Here is a 15419-nt window from a genome sequence, read left to right on the forward strand (position 1 = left end):
TCTCCAGGTCTAATCAGTTTCTAACAAAACGTTAAGAGGTGTGTGCACTTGTAGGGGGATTTTTTAATTATTTTTTTTTCTAGAAACACACAGGGGCAGCAAGATTTCATTTGAATCCTACAACACAACAAAGAGAACTGAAATATTAATAACTCATGGAATTTATATTGCACTGTTCATTCTCAAAGCACTTGGCAAACATTGTGGCTAATTAAATTCATAATACTGCTGTGGAGTTATGGAGTAAGTATTGTGTGCTGAGGACATGCAAAGGTATACGAAGGCAAGATTAGGCGAATGCTACTGAAGGAGGACAGAGCCCCAGGCCTGAGCTTGCAGCACTAACATGTCCTTCTTTGTCCCAGAAGTCAATCGGGATCAGAAGTCAGGAAAATTATTTTGCAGTTCAGTGTATTGTGGCCAGTTAGCTTAAATAATAACAGCACTTCATCAGAGGTGTGTGGTAGGTGCCAAACACCCTTGAACACAATCTATCAGTAATACTGAAACTAATGATTTTGCAATTAAGATTAAATAAGGACTGAAGATGAGAGATGCGATGGGAAGGTCCATGTTTTGGCTTCCCTGTCCAAGTTATGCATGACACTGCCTTTGATCACCAGGGCTTTGGGAAGCAAAAATCAGGTTCCCAAAGGTATTTAGGTATGTAAGGGCTAGGCACCTAAGAACATTCGACACTCTTTCAAACATAGTTTAGCTGTTAAAATCCTTTCCATGAGCTGTAACTGATAATAATGTTTTATGTGGGTTCAAAAAGTGACTGCACAATTTCAGTCCTGAAAAGGCTACTAAATATGGAGTTGCTGCCAGGGCTCAGTAAGTCTGAGTCACAAATCGCTGGAAGATGGAGGAATACGCTGGGAATGTATCATTGCATAAATTCCCGGCTTTGATATTGTCCTGTACCCATGCACTATGGACTGAATGACAAAGAGAGACTAAGAGGTGAAGCTGTTTTTCTCATTCCTAAAAAAATCTATGACTACAGTTCTTATACCGAATGACTGAAATCATAATTCGGCTGAAAAACAGATACCAGAGCATCTGCAGCTCATTACACCAAATTCAGAAGTTTAGCTGATGTAAACCGGCATGATGGTCTGGGCCTTCCATCTGGAATATACAGTCCTGGATCTCCTATTTTACCATAGCTCATCCAGGCATAAAATTCTGCACAGGGTACAGGAGGAGGATATGCAATGAAAGCCTAAAGTTTCCTGTGAAGAGTTTCACAGTTCTTTCATTTCAGTGCCTGGGAAGCTGATGGAGCAGCTCATCCTGAGCACCATCCACAACACATGTGGGACAACCAGATGCTCAGGCCCAGTCAGCATGGGTTTAGGAAAGGCAGGTCCTGCTGTCAAACCTGATCTCCTGTTACAACAGGACCACCTGCTTATTGGATGAGGGAAAGGCTGTGGATGTTGTTTACCTTGACTTTAGCAAGGCCTTTGACACTGTTTCCCACAGCATTCTCCTGGCGAAACTGGCTGCTCGTGGCTTGGATGGGCACACGCTTTGCTGGGTAAAAAACTGTCTGGATGGCCGGGCCCAGAGAGTGGTGGTGAAGGGAGTTAAATCCAGTTGGCAGCCGGTCACGAGTGGTGTCCCCCAGGGCTGGGTGTTGGGGCCACTCCTGTTTAACATCTTCATTGATGATCTAGACGAGGGGATCGAGTGCCCCCTCAGTCAGTTTGGAGATGGCACCAAGTTGGGTGGGACAAGCTGGCCCTGGGACAGCCCCCCTCTCCTCCTTCACAACTCCAGGCACCTACTGCAACTGGCCAGAGATCCTGCTTCCTTCTGATGCATGAGGCCACAAGAGTGAGAAAGGCTGAGGTGCTGGGCTGCAGGCACAGGAGGGACTGTTCCTCCCTGCAAGAAACATGACGCAGGAAATTCGACAGGTTTGTAGTTGGTCGTGACATCATCATGGGTTTTTTTGTGCAACAGCACATGGATAACCCGTAAAATAACACATACACAGGCTAGTGAATACGCTTCATGAAAAATAGCAACTGTATCTACTCACCTGTATGTCACCAAGCCTATACGGCTAATGATAAAGTCATTTTCCTTAGTGTTTAAGCGATTAACCTTCAGGGCTTATGTTCTGGATTTACTGCATTTTCTTACCATGTCTTTGAACCAGGTCTGTCGAGTTGAAGAGTCACAGTTCCCCCTCTGGCCACCCAGCAGCTCCTCAGGGCAAAGAAGCACATGGTAAAGTGAGCAGACCAAGTTATCTACCTGACAAGCATCAAGATATATTTGCCCTTGTTTCACCCAATTTGCAGGGTGCTCACGGACTTCTGAATTTCAGGGGTGTTCTCCATTATGCAACAAGGAGCAGTCCGCACTCATCTGCCACGGATTCATGGCAGTATGAACATTTCTCATTACTAACGCCTTGCCAGGCAGCACCTCCCACTCCCATCTCCCAAAGCACTCCTTGGTTTCCAAGTCAACTTGTTCAGCTCAGAGAGCTCTGAAACAGAGAATACTGAAGGGTCGCTACTGCAGTGAGGAGTCAAAATTTAAGAATAAGGTGTTTAAGGAATGGAACCATCAATAACAGGATCCACAGTGTGCACCTGCTGCAAAAGGCTTGTGTTTGGCATCTCAGATGCGACACCTCTCCAGGCAGAATGCAACACCCAAAGTGCTTCTTAAATCATCAGACATGCAGATGTCTGACCTGGGCCAGACTTAACAATAAGATTATACAAGCAGGACCTATTTTCATGGCAGCACACAAGTGTGAAACTAAAGGAAAGAGGGACCTTTTGAGCTACTCCATGCAGATTCATACCACACAGATGTGCCACCTGGATGAAATGAAAAGGGCAGTAGAGAAAAGCCACCATCTCCAGGGCAGAGGTCAGGCTTTGAAAGGTCAGGCTGGGAAAGGGTATTGTAGGGGACAGGATATGTGGGCTGCTCTGAGACACGGACCTCACTCGTGGTGGAAAAGATGGGCAAAATAGGGTTTGGAAAATGTTGATGATCAAAGGAAAAAAACCGTGATTGCTTGGGCTGGGGTGCCCACCAGTGCCCTCATGCAAGAGCTGACTGAATTGACCAGGCGGTGGGAGCTGGGGAATGAACACGAGGCAATGCTCGATCCGGGCCCGTCAGCGCAGCTCCCTGCAGCGATGCAGCAGAGCTACTCAGCTCCCCAAACCTGTGGTGTATCACCTTTGAGCGGACAGCAGTGTTCAGAAGCACAACACAGAGCCTTCCGATGTCTTGCAAGAGCTCTACGGTTTGAAGCTACAAGTTCAGCCAATCACCTTGTCTCAAGCCAGTTCTCTGTCACAAATCAGTCCATCTCACCTCTGCAGAGACCAGCCGGGGAGCTCCTGACCTGCCCAGAGAATTAATCATTAATTACACTGGGGAAGCACACAGGCACAGCCCTGACATCCAACAACAGCGGAATGGTAATTTCTCATCCTGATATCAGAGTTATAATGTAAAGGGCGCAGATCTTCCCACACTAGGGGTGCCACATTTCCTGCAGAATGGTAACTAGGGACAGAAGATGGCACTCAGACATCGGTAGATAAGTCAATCATTGTACATACTCTAACTAAAACCAGAGCGCTCTGCCAATAGAAAAAGACATATCCAGGATGAGTCCGAACAGCCCTCATTAGTCCACTGCCTACAAACAAGAAGAGGAACAAATATTTTAAGGTCACAGCAGACCTCTGCTAAAGGCACTTTATGGTTTAACCCCAGTCAGCAACTAAGCACCACACAGCCACTCGCTCACTTCTCCACTTGTGCACCTGCTTGCTGGCAGAGCATGGGTAAATGAAAAAACCTTCACTTAGGATAAGCACTACTTAACAACAACTAAAACATCAGTGTGTTATCAATGTTATTCTCACACTAAATGTAAAACACAGCACTGTACCAGGTACAGTGAAGTGAAGTGAAGAAGATAATTATCTATCCCAGCTGAAACCAGGACAGACATAAATACACTTCCCATCAAAAACCATTTCTATAGAGATGAAAACTTGTCAAAGGTTCAGTAGTGTCTTCTCCTGGTGTGAGAAGCTGATACTAAGAATCTACTAAGAAAGCGTAGTAAAGAAATAATTTTAGGAATTAAACAGTGGTTTCACATAGCTAGACACTCCAAAGGCCGCACAAATACAGAGAGTTAATCAGATATAAAATCGTTAACAACACACAAGAAGCATGGGATGAATAATTCTCCATCATCCTAATGACCCAATGCTTCTTTCCTGCTGCACCTAGATTTTTTCCTTACAGGGCAATGACCACTTAACCTCAACAGTGACAGATTGACACTGAAACACCAGACAAATGGCAGCCAGCCGGGGTACTAACTAGGCTGGTGTTTGCATACGTGACAGTACTGGATTTTGATGTCAGCACTGCCATTAAGACTCTAAACTCTGCTGCAGCCTGCTAGGCAGAAGTGTAAGTGGTATCAGCTTGATACCAAACCCTAATATCAAGGCAATGGCATCCATGATCAAAAGAGATCAGACCATCGAAGAAGGGAACTGTAACTCATAACCCAGTCTTCTGAGGTTCATCCAAATGTGACCTGAGGCTTGACTGTGACCTTGTCTTCACTTCTGTCAGAAACACTTCTTGTAAATGGAGCACAAACTAAAGTAAGCGAGACAGGTAAATGAAAAAAAAAAATAAGGAAAGAAACTATGGAGTCAGAAATAGTCACCTAAAGACTCAAAAATAACAAGAAAAGGTATAAAACCCTCAGCAAAAAGCAGAGGGTCAGAAGATGGACACCTGGTAAGATGAAGGATTGGCCCACTCTGAGAGACAATGGTGGGCACCACCTCCCCACCTCACCCACAACTGCCTGGCCAGCAGAGACTCACCACGTACCTGCGCTGGGCTGGCAAGCACATCAGTGCTTAGCCCAGCAGCCTGCTACTCCCAGCTGATCCCTCTGTGGCTTAGCCAGAACAGAAGATAATTGTCACACAGTCACAAACTATGTATACTGCTGCTTTCCAGTGTCTACACATGGTGGAAGATGCCCATTAAAAATTACCTGAAGAGCTGAGGTCTTTGGTCACAAAGTATTCCCGCTCCCATGGGTCTTTTCCACCTCTGTGCCAGAGCTTACCACCTCTTACAGCTGTGCTTTGTCACAACAGGGAAGTGATCCGTGTTAAGAACAGCTGCTAGAAAATGTGGGGGAGAAGAGTAATCAGTCAGGGTCATGTCCCATAGGTCTACCAGCACATAGAGTAGGGAGGCAAACGAACAGCAGGAACCACTGGTTAGATGTCAGAAGGGTGGTCTCTTCATCCACCAGTCTATCAGATGTGAGCACAGGAGTCTCTCTCAAGATGTGATGAATCACCTGCCTTTGATCCTGCTCCCACAAACACCAGTGGAAGCAGTAGCGCGCTACGCTGGAATCACATTTCAGCTTGTGAGCAGAAGTTTAGAGCAACAGTAGACTTTTCTATAGTGCTTTTGACAATTTCTCCTCAACCCAAAGCTACCTTCTGCTGAAGGCATGCTGAGTTCTAAAGCCAGGTAGGCAAATGATAATCCAGATGGTGTGATCATGAAATACTCAAGGATACAGTTTCTAAGCTTCAAATTCACTTGCCATCTGCTTTGCTGCTTCTTTCACCAGAAGTGCCCAGTATTTTAAAGCTGGCAAAGAAACTGTATTTATACATCAGCTGCAGGCTGTAATGGTCTCTGCCCCCTAAAAAATTAAGGAGGGAGGGGACAGCATGCAGGGGAGAGAAGTAAGATTTTTAGAACCACTTCAGGGACTTTTGGGACCTACTCATCCAAATGCAACTCATTTTGATAGATAACTGGTTTGCAACAAGTAATTATGGGGGTAAAAAGAATGAAGCATCCAGTTCCCATTAACTTTTCCAGGATTTGAACCTGTTCTGCCTGTCATTGACTATCTACCCCAAATATCTAAGAGTTGGAGGGGGCTTTGTGTGTTTTTTCTTCTTTAAGGAAGAGTCACAGCTTCTCTACTCCCCAGAAAACTTCCAGTATTTTTTCCCAAAGTCTTCAAACAATGAATATGCACTTAAACTTGTTTATATGAGTAGTTCCAAGATTTAAGCTTGCGTGCCAAGGTTGGGAAGCCGAAGGATGCATAAACAGCATCTCTTCCCTCCTCCATAAGCTGCTCTCATAATAAGATAATGAACATTGAACTTGACAAAACCTGTTACATAAGTTGTCTGAAAGTAAATACCCGATATTACTTTAACCCATGAAACCCTCAAGGGGTTCTGATGTTCTAAACATTCATTGTCACTTTTAATTCGCATCCTCAAAGTTCAAACGCTTTACAGCTCCAATCCCCCATCATTCTTCAAGCCCTATCTCTGGAATCACTTGAACGCATGGAAAACGCATCTCTGCCACCAGAGCTGGCCTTCCAGTCCCACAGAGGTGTGGCCTAACAGCAGGATCTGCAAGCACTTGCACAAGGCAGATACTGCTAATGCGTAACAGCCTTGGGAAACCACAACAAACAAACAAGAGAATGTTGAACAAAAAGTGAAAAGATTTTTTTTTTTTTTTTAACACAGAAGAGTCATTGGCATTTTATTTTACCTTCACATGCAGAGGAAGGATTATCTGAAATAATTAAAAACTAAGTCGCTATTTTTTTTGTTCAACATGTGTTTTTGTCCTCCAGCTGAACTGGTAATCTGAAAGGAAAAGGAAATAATATATTGCTCACCTCTCCTTGCAACCTTGGTTTCACAATTTCCTCCAGTTTCGCTTAAAAGCCTGAACAATAAATTGACCCAACCCCAGCCTACGCTACCTCCCACCACTCTTCCAAAGATGGATCTGTGTCCAGCTTTTATCGCAGCAAAGTAATTTTTGAAGAAGAAAAGAGACAGGGATAGGGAAAAGAAAGAGATAAAACCTGAAAGATATTTCTCTTCTTACAAGTAGAATAAAAAAAATAGCATGGGCAAATGTAACTGCTTCAGTTAGTCTTTCCCATCATAAATGCTACTTTTATTTCAAGATTTTGCAGAAGCTGCCTACAGTACAGCATGTTTGTGCTGGATTTTGCTGTGGAACAGTAACATGAAAAAGATTAGTAGCTACTTGCAACAGGGCAGGTGGCTGGGCTGTTCTGGCAACCTGTGCAGTCCAGAGCTGGTCTGGCATGCATGGGATGAACGGAACTGCAGGGGACGGCCCTGAAGCAATAGCAGAAGCAACATAGCAGGATGCCCAGCCCACAGAGACCCCAGAGCACCCACAGCCACCCGGCCCCTCCCCAGCCTCCTTATAGTCCTCTGGCCACATCTGTGCCTGCAGAGTCATCTTAGCAGCAGATCCATAGTGAAACGGGCCCATGTCCCTGTGCTAACAAGGAATGGCGATTTATGGTCGTGGTTACCCGGAGCACCATGGGTAAAACAGCTTTTATTTTATCTGTTATGTGCATTTTCTGCCTTGATGTTTTGCCCTGTATCATTCCTTGCTTTGTTCAGTTAATCCAACATGTTGTATCCAACATGCAATTTACATCTACTGCCTCACCTGATGGTGTAAAACAGATTCGTGCTGTTTGCCAATCAAAGTCTACCGCTGTATCAATCATTTAAACCTTATATATATCTCTACACATGTATCCTTGTTCATATTTAGGATAGGCGCTTTGAGGCCTAAACAACACATGCGCTCTGGGCTGGGGGCGTGGAAATCCATTTTCTTGCTGCGTAGACAGACCCCCAACTCAGGTAAACGAGGCCACCATTTTGCAGCTCCATAATTTTTGCAATCTATAGCAACCATGGATATGGATTGCATCTCTGCATTAGTTTTAATCCTCGTTTTATCGGCTATTGCCTTGTTTGTCCACTTCACCCGAACAACAACCGCTGCATTCCTCTGCTGTTTCCCCTGCGTCTCCTCTTCAGTCATCTTCTCCTGCCGCTGTTCCTGAGCCCCAACCATCCTGTTCTTTTGCCGTTGTTCCCGAACCCCAGCCATCATGTTCTTCCGCCGCTCTACCCGAACCTCAACCGCCCTCGTGTTCTTTTGATGATTTTCTTGAAACTCGCGTCTAATTTGTAAGATGTCTTTGTTTTATAAAGTTAATTAGTTTTAATATTGTTAGAGATAATAGTATTGTTTATTTGTTTTGGTTTAAATTTAAAATAGAATTTTCCAGGCTCGGATGATGCATGCGCTTTGGGATAAGGGAAGCCCTTTTTCCCTCTGCGCATACTGATCCTGATTCTAGCAGACCGGAGCAGCGGACCACGTGCACTTGCAGGGCCCTGAACATTTTTTGGTATCTTTTGTTTACAATGGATTGCTTCTTAGCATTACTTTTAATTCATGTTACCCTTTCTGTTCTGATGGCTATTATTTTGCTTATTATTGTCATACTTCTGTTTTGTCCCTGTAAGTGCTTTCCATGGAGACTGTCGCTGCATCCCTCTGCGGATTCAGAGCCTTAAGTTTATAAGATGTTCTAGTTTTATAATGTTAATTAGTTTAAATATATCGGTTAAAATTGTTAGATAAAAATGTTTAAATATTGTTAAGAATATATGTTTGTTAGATAAAAATGTTCACTGCTATCTTGTTAGACTAAAAATGTTTATGTTAAAAATAGTGTTAAAAGATATTTGTCTATTGTTGTTAAGAATAGTGTTTAAAAAAGTTTATAAAAAAAAAAAAATTTATTGTTGTACTGCGCACTTTTCTGGCCTTTTCTCTCTCCTCTTTCTGTACTGTTATCTTTCACACCACCACGAAGACAGCGATGTTGAGCCACGGGGTGGTGTAAGGAACTTTTTGGACTTTTACTATGTCTCAACATCGCTGTCTCCACGACGACCACCTCCTGACTCGACGTAAAGGAGCAAACACACAGTCCCCGACGAAAACCACATCCGCCCTAGATGAGAACATCAGCAGTCATCTATCGAGCTGCGAGCGCGTGAGCCGGGTGGAGGGGAAACCGCGGCGAGACAGATCGGCCCCTCGCCAGCACGACCACCATGGACACCCGGGCATGCGCGCACGGAGGGCCACGGGGTGGCACCTACAACAACGAGCCCCGTGGAAATGGGCGGACAAACTGTGGGGACGGGGACTATAAAAAAGACAGACTGAGTACTCCTTTGTAAGAGGGAAACCAGCTACAAGATGGGAACCAACAAGAAGAGGGGAACCAACTCGGAGCCAGGAACGTGGAGCATCATCGGACCGACAGAACATCGCCGGATCCCCAGTCGTGGTGGTGGTAATTAGTTGCGCCTCTACCGTGTTCTTGCTTAGGGATTCCGACCTTTTCCTTGCTTTTCCTCTCTGTCCTATCGCTCTTATTAGTTGTTGTAGAAATAAAGTTCATAAGGTTATGCAGCATCTGACCTCGTTTGTGTCTTAATCTCGCTCTCGGCATATCGGATCGGGACACCACCACAATGTCACAGTGCCACACCCATGTCACAGTGCCACCACAATGTCACAGTGCCGTCCCCATGTCAGTGCGGCCACCATGTCACAGTGCCAACCCAATGTCACAATGCCACCACACTGACACAGTGCCATCCCCATGACACAGTGCCACCCCCATGTCACAGTGCTACACACATGTCACAGTGCCGTGCCCATGTAAGAGCTTCACTCCATGTCACTGTGCTGTCCCCCTGTCACAGTGCCACCCACATGTCATAGTATCATCCCCATGTCACAGTGCCGCCACAATGTCACACTGCCGTCCCCTTGTTTAAAATGCCATACCCATGTCACAATGCTGTCCCCATGTCACAGTGACACACCCATGTCACAGTGACACACCCATGTCACAGTACTACCACAATTTTCACAGTGCCGTCCCCATGTCACAGCGCCCTGCCCATGACACTGTGCCATGCCCATTTCACAGTGTCAACCCCTGTCACAGTGCCACCACAATGTCACAGAGCCACCTCCATGTCACAGTGACGCTCCCAAGTCACAGTGGCAGCACATGTCACACTGCTGACCCAATATCACAGTGCCACACCCATGTCAGAGTGATCCCCCCATGTCACAGTGCCACCCCCTTCTCACAGTGCTGCTCCCATGTCACAATGCTGTCCCCATGTCACACTGCCACCCCCATGTCAGTGTGCCACACCCATGACACATTACCGTCCCCATGTCACAGTGCCACCACAATGTCACAGTGCCACCCCCATGTCACGTGCTATTTTCATGTCACAGTGCCACCCCAATGTCACAGAGCGACACCCATTTCACAGTGTCACACTAAAGTCACTGTGCCGCCGCCATGTCACAGTGCCACCCACATGTCACATTGCCGCACCCATGTCACAGTGCCGTCCCCATGGCACAGTGCCAAGCCCATGTCACTGTGCCCTCCCCATCTCATAGTGCCACACATGTCACAGTGCCGCCCCCATGTAAGAGTGGTACTCGATGTCACAATGCTGTCCCCATGTCAGTGTCGACCCCAAGTCACAGTGATAGCTCAATTTCACAGTGCCACCCTAATATCACAGTGCCACACCGTCACAGTGCCACACCAATGTCACAGCACCATCCCCATGTCACAGTGCCAACCACATGTCACAGAGCTGCTCCCATGTCACAGTGCCACTCCATGTCACTGTGCAGTCCCCATGTCACAGTTCCGCACCCATGTCACAGTGCCACCACAAAGCCACAGTGCAGTCCCCATATCGCAGCACCACCACAATGTCACAGTGCCGGCCCCATGTCACAGTGCCGGCCCCATGTCACAGATCCACCGCCACATAATAGTGACGCTCCCCTGTCACAGATCCAACCCCATGTCACAGTGTCACACTAAAGGCACAGTGCCACACCCATTTCACAGTGCCACCCCAATGTCACAGTACAGTCCCTATGTCACAGTGCCACCACAATGTCACAGTGCCACCGCCATGTTACAGTGCCACACCAAGTTCACAGTCCCGTCCCCATGTAACAGCGCCACCCCCATGTCACACTGCTGTCCCCATGTCACAGTGCTGCCCCGTGTGCCAGTGCTGTGCAAATGTCACAGTGAAACACCCATGTCACACTGCAGTCCCCAAGTCACTGTGCCACTCTCAAGTCACAGTGACGCTCCCATGTCACCGTGCCGTCTCCATGTCACAATGCAGCCCCTATGTCACAGTGCCGCCTCCATGTCACAGTGCCGCCCCGTGTGCCAGTGCCGTGCCCATGTCAGGGTGACACACCCATGTCACAGTGCCACACCCACATCACTGTGCCATTCCTATGTCACACTGCCAAACCAATGTGACAATGCCACCGCCAGGTCACAGTGCCACACACATGCCACAGAGTCACCTCCATCTCACAGTGCCGCCCCATTGTCACAGTGCAGGCCCCTTGTCAATATGCCATCCCCATGTCACGCTGCCACCCCCATGCCAAACTGCCACCCCAATGTCACACTGCTGTCCCTAAGTCACAGCGCCGTCCCCATGTCACAGTACGACAACAATGTCACAGTGCCACCGCCACGTCACAATGCCACCGCCATGTCACAATGCCAACCCCATGTCACAGTACCACCACCATATAACAGTGCCGGCCCCATGTTACAGTGCAACCCACATGTCACAGTGCCACCCCCTTGTCACAGTGCCGCCCCATACCACAGTGCCATCCCCATGTCAGAATGCCAAACCCATGTCACAGTGCCATCTCCATGTCAGAGTGCCATCCCCATGTCACTGTACCATCCTCATGTCACAATGCAACCACAAGATCACAGTGCCACCGCCATGCAACACTGCCGCCCCCGTGTCACAGCGCCACCCCTGTGTCACAGTGCCATCCCCATATCACAATGCCACCGCCAGGTCACAGTGCCACACCCACATCATAGTGCCACCCCCATCTCACAATGCTGCCCCATTGTCACAGTGCAGGACCCTTGTCAATATGCCACCCCCATGTCACACTGCTACCTCCCTGTCAAAGTGCCACCCCGATTTAACACTGCTGTCCCTATGTTACAGTGCCGACCCCATGTCCCCATGCCACAGTAAAGTCCCCATGACACAGTGCCACCCCCATGTCACAGTGCCACACCCATGTCACAGCGCCAACCAACTGTCACGGTGACGTCCACATATCACAGTGCCACCCCCATGTGACAATGCCACCCCCATGTCGCAATGCCATTGTCATGTCACAGTGCCATCCCCATGTCACAGTGCCACCAGAATGTCACAGTGCCACCGCCAGGTCACTCTAACATCCCCATATCAAACTGCCATCCCCATGTAACAGTGCCACCCCCATGCCACAGAGCCGCACCCATGTCACAGTACCATCCCCATGTCACACTGCTATAACCATGTTACAGTGCCGTCCCAATTTCAAAGTGCAATCCACATGTCACAGTTCCGTCACCATGTCACAGTGCCACTACCACATCACAGTGCCATCCCCATGTCACAGTGCCACCACCATGTCACAATGCAGCCACCATGTTACAGTGCCGTCCCAATGTCACAGTGCCGATCCATGTGACAGTGCCCTGCCCTTGTCACACTGCCATCCCCATGTCACACTGTCGTCCCCGTGTCAGTGCCGCCCCCATGTCACTGTGCCATTCCCATGTCACACTACCAACCCATTGTGACAATGCTGCCGCCAGGTCTCAGTGCCACACCCATGTCACAGAGCCACCCCCAGCTCACAGTGCCGCCCCATTGTCACAGAGTAGGCCCCTTGTCAATATGCCACACCCATGTCACACTGCCACCCTGATGTCACACTGCTATCCATATGTCACAGTGCCATCCCCATGTCACTGTGCCACCACAATGTCACAGTGCCACCATGATATCACAGTGCCGTCCCCATGTCACAGTGCTGTCCCCATGTCACAGTGCCACGCCCATGGCACAGTGCTGTGCCCATGTCACAGTGCCATCCCCATGTAACAATGCCACCTCCATGTCACAGTGCCACCAACGTGTCACAGTGCTGTGCCCATGTCACAGTGGAATTCTAATGACACAGTTCCGTCCCCATGTCACAGTGCTGTCCCCATGTAATAGTGCAGTCCCCATGTCATAGTGCCACCAGAATGTCACAGTGCTGTCCCCATGTCACAGTGCCACCTGCATGTCACGGTTCAGCCTTCATGTCACAGTGCCACCCCCACGACAAAGTGCCACCCCAACGTAACAGTGCCACCCCAATGTCACAGTGCCCCCCCCAATGTCACAATGCAGCCCCCATGTCACAGTTCTGTCCTCATATCAAAGTGCCATCCCCATGTCACAGTACCGTCCCCATGTCACAGTGCAACCCCACTGTCACAGTGACATCCACTGTCACAGTGACATCCACATGTCACAGAGCCACCCTCATGTCACCGTGCCACCACAATGTCACAATGCCACACCCATATCAGAGTGCTGTCCCCACGTCACAGTGCCATCCCCATGTCATAGTGCCGCCCCCATTTCACAGTGCCAGCCACATGTCACAGTGCAGTCCTAATGTCACAATGCCACCGCCGTGTCACAATGCCACCCCTCTGATGCAGTGTCATCCCCATGTCACAGTTCCACTCCATTGTTCCAGTGCCACTCCAATGTCCCAGTGCCGTCCCCACGTCACAGTGCAACCACAATGTCACAGTGCCACTGCCGTGTCACAGTGCCACCCCTCTCTCACAGTGTCATCGCCATGTCACAGTTCCACTTCATTGTCCCAGTGCCACTCCAATGTCCCAGTGCCACCCCCATTTCATAGAGACACCCCCATGTCCCAGCATCGCTCCCATGTCCGAGTGCCGACCCTATGTCATAATGCCGCTCACATGTCACCGTGCCACCCCCATGTCACAGTGCCATCAGCATGTCACAGTGCCAAACCAATGTCACAATGCCGCCCCCATGTCACAGTGAAGCCCCCATGTCAAAGTGTCAACCCCATGTCACAGTGCCGTCCCCATGTCACACTGAAGCCCCATGTCACAATGCCACCCTCATGTCACAGAGCCACCACCATGTCACAGTGTCACTCTAATGTCCCAGTGCAGTCTCAATGTCATAATGATGTCCCATGTCACAGAGCCACCACCATGTCACAGTGGCATCCCCATGTCACAGTGCCAGCCCCATGTCACAGTGACGCTCCCAAGTCACAGTGGCATCACATGTCACACTGCCGTCCCAATATCACAGTGCCACACCCATGTCAGAGTGACCCCTCCATGCCACAGTGCCACACCCTTGTAACAGTGCCGCTCCCATATCACAATGCTGTTCCCATGTCACAGTGCCGTCCCCATGTAAGAGCGCCACTCCATGTCATTGTGCCGACCCCATGTCACAGTGGCACCCACATGTCACAGTGCCGTCCTTATGTCACAATGCCACCGCCATGTCACAATGCCACCGCCATGTCACACTGACATCCCCGTGTCACGGTGCCACCGCCATATCATAATGCCATCACCATGTGTCCCAATCTGATATCGGGGCAGGTTCTTAAAAAATCCCGAGAGCGAGATTAAGACACAAACGAGGTCACATGCTGCATAACCTTATGAACTTTATTTCTACAACAACTAATAAGAGCGATAGGACAGAGAGGAAAAGCAAGGAAAAGGTCGGAATCCCTAAGCAAGAACACGGTAGAGGCGCAACTAATTACCACCACCACGACCGGGGATCCGGTGATGTTCTGTCGGTCCGATGATGCTCCACGTTCCTGGCTCCGAGTTGGTTCCCCTCTTCTTGTTGGTTCCCATCTTGTAGCTGGTTTCCCTCTTACAAAGGAGTACTCAGTCTGTCTTTTTTATAGTCCCCGTCCCCACAGTTTGTCCGCCCATTTCCACGGGGCTTGTTGTTGTAGGTGCCACCCCGTGGCCCTCCGTGCGCGCATGCCCGGGTGTCCATGGTGGTCGTGCTGGCGAGGGGCCGATCTGTCTCGCCGCGGTTTCCCCTCCACCCAGCTCACGCGCTCGCAGCTCGATAGATGACTGCTGATGTTCTCATCTAGGGCGGATGTGGTTTTCGTCGGGGACTGTGTGTTTGCTCCTTTACGTCGAGTCAGGAGGTGGTCGTCATGGAGACAGCGATGTTGAGACATAGTAAAAGTCCAAAAAGTTCCTTACACCACCCCGTAGCTCAACATCGCTGTCTTCGTGGTGGTGTGAAAGATAACAGTACAGAAAGAGGAGAGAGAAAAGGCCAGAAAAGTGCGCAATACAACAATTTTTAAACACTATTCTTAACAACAATAGACAAACATCTTTTAACACTATTTTTAACAACAATAAACATTTTTAGTCTAACAAGATAACAGTGAACATTTTTATCAAACAAACATATATTCTTAACCGATACACT

Source organism: Athene noctua, chromosome 2 (assembly GCF_965140245.1).
Source record: "Athene noctua chromosome 2, bAthNoc1.hap1.1, whole genome shotgun sequence".
Lineage (NCBI taxonomy): Eukaryota > Metazoa > Chordata > Aves > Strigiformes > Strigidae > Athene > Athene noctua.